The following is a 2,677-nucleotide window of genomic DNA, read 5'->3' on the forward strand; positions in this document are numbered from 1 at the left end:
GGAAGCATCGACTGTATGCATTGGGAGTGGAAGAATTGCCCAGCCGCTTGGAAAGGAATGTATTCACGAGGAACCGGAAAACCCACAATTGTGTTGGAGGCGGTAGCTTCGTACGACCTCTGGATATGGCACGTGTTTTTTGGAGCTCCAGGTACTATGAACGATCTTAATATTCTTGATCGATCACCTGTTTTTGATGAAATAATTAACGGAAACGCTCCGGAAGTCAATTACCATGTTAACGGAAGGGAATACCATTTGGCTTACTATCTCGCCGATGGTATTTATCCGAAATGGGCTACTTTTATTCAATCTATCCGACTCCCACAAGGTCCAAAACATTGTTTATTTGCTAAACACCAAGAAGCCGTCCGAAAAGATGTTGAGCGTGCCTTTGAAGTCCTCCAAGCTAGATTCGCGGTTGTTAGAAATCTATCTAATTTATGGGATAAAAACAAAATAGGAAATATTATGAGAGCATGTATCATACTCCATAATATGATTATCGAAGATGAACGAGATTCATACACTAACGCTTCAGAATTTCTACAAGGAGAAGATGTGGATCCCACTTTTGTAGTCAAACGGACTACAAATCTCAGTACTACAATGGGACGTCGAGCAGAAGTTCGGAATACACAAGGCCATCAACAATTAAAAGAAGATTTGATTGAAAATATATGGGCTAATTTTGGACATTTCCCGAATATCTAGAATGTTTAAGTTTCTATGAATTCAATAAAATGTTAATTTGCTTTATTTTTTAATGTTTGTAATTGTAGTTTGCTTTTTTTTTTTAATGTTTGTAATTTTTTTCCTTGTTTTTTTTTTCAAGTTTGTAATTTTCTCATGTTTTATATTTTAATGTTAAATGTTTTATTTTAAATTTATCTTTAAAATGTCATTACTTATTAAAAATATATACTTTAATAACTAAGAGATATCTAAAAGTCCTACCAATAATCTTAACTTTTAGCATTGTCCTTAACTTTTTCTCTTAACATCAAAATAATATTAAACTAATCTAAGGACTTAGAAATTAGTCCCACCAATAATCATGCCCTAAGAGACGTCTCTTAAATAAGAGATATAAGAGACGTTTCTTAGCTTTTTTAGTTAAAAGCTAAGAGACCGTATCTTATATTACACTAAGACACCCAACCTAAGAGACCTGCAATAAACATTCTCTTAGAGCATGATTAACCCTAAAACCCCTAATGGGGTTCTTAATGATTTTTTTAGTAATAATTGTAACCTAAGAACTTTTGTTAAGAGATTTCCATTTTGAGTGGTCCAATGAAGGTATCTTAACCGAGGGTTCTTAAAAAAATAAATTATTCGTTTTGCTCACCATTGTTGCAGCTCCAAGAACCTTTCTCCAGTTCATGAACTCCGACTATTGAAGTCCCGCCTGGTGAAGTAACATCATCTTTCAACACACCCGGATGCTTCCCCTTTTGCTCACCATTGTTGCACCTCCAAGAACCTGCCATAGACACACACACAGCTCAGTCTTCTCTTTCTAGTTTTCAAAACATTAAGACAAGCAGAAGAAAAGGTTAAAGAAGCTGTAGGGGACCAATGGGTCAGTTGACTGACCGTCTGTGAAGCTAAACCGAGTGCGAGTTCTCGGGGTAAACCAGCAGCTACTCCTCCATCAGCTAAAGCTTCAATGGCTAATAATATGTACGCTGGTCCACTTCCACTGTAACAAGATTAAAAATATTCAGTTGGGTACATGAATGCTTGATTCGTGACTTGAACAACTTAAGACATTCAGAAACCGCGACGTACCTTAGACCAGTGACAGCATCAAACATTTTCTCATCAGCTTTGAACATCTTCCCCACATAGCCAAACAACTTAGCAACAAGTGCTTCGTCTTCTTCCGCTGCCGTTGTTCCAAGGCTCATTACTATTTTACGCAAGACATAATGTTCATCATCAGTAAGCATTTGATAGTAATAAATCACAAACAGGGACTCAGAAAAACTACCTGAAGCTGCCTCACCAATTGCAGCAGGTGTATTAGGCATCACCCTTACGAACCGATCTTGACCATACCATTCCTAGCATAAGATTGATACCACTCAAATTACCCTAAGGAGTGGATTACTCTCTCAAATAAGAGGTCCAGTTGTAGTACTTAGGGATCGAATCCACAAGGAGCTAGGAAACCTATTAAATCTAGTCAGGTTATTAATTCTAGGTGTTTGTTGTTTTATGGTTTAAAAGTAAATAGCAATCCTAATTGAGCAAGTCTATTGCTCGACTAACAAGATGATTGGGGGTGTAACTTTATTGGAAGATATTAGATGCAGGGTTTCTATTCAGGTATTAGAGATTATAATCCTATAGATGCCTAACAGTTGCATGCATGATATATTAGGGCTCAACTCCTTAATCACAGTGATCAACGATTGCAATGTTTCACTGGTTAACTAACTAGATCTTGAATCTCAACTGTCGTCTTTTGATCACAAGAAAGTGTCGATCGATGATCCTATATGGATATCGATCGATACACCTTTCACAACATCGATCGATTGTCAAAAGACAATATCGATCGATAGCTTCTAGCTAAGCCCTAGGCGCAGGTTGATAATGCTCACTAGTCTCCTAGATCAGCGGTTAGCTCTCTCTAGCAGTCCTAGCATGACAGATTAGATTCAGGACA

General features: G+C 37.3%; 1 pseudogene; it reads right to left on the minus strand.

Moving 5' to 3' along the window:
- Nucleotides 1-1,334: 1,334 nt before the first annotated feature.
- The window catches only part of LOC106297723, a 10,059-nt pseudogene continuing 8,716 nt past the window's right edge, over nt 1,335-2,677 (minus strand).

Source organism: Brassica oleracea, chromosome C6 (assembly GCF_000695525.1).
Source record: "Brassica oleracea var. oleracea cultivar TO1000 chromosome C6, BOL, whole genome shotgun sequence".
NCBI classification, from domain to species: Eukaryota; Viridiplantae; Streptophyta; class Magnoliopsida; order Brassicales; family Brassicaceae; genus Brassica; species Brassica oleracea.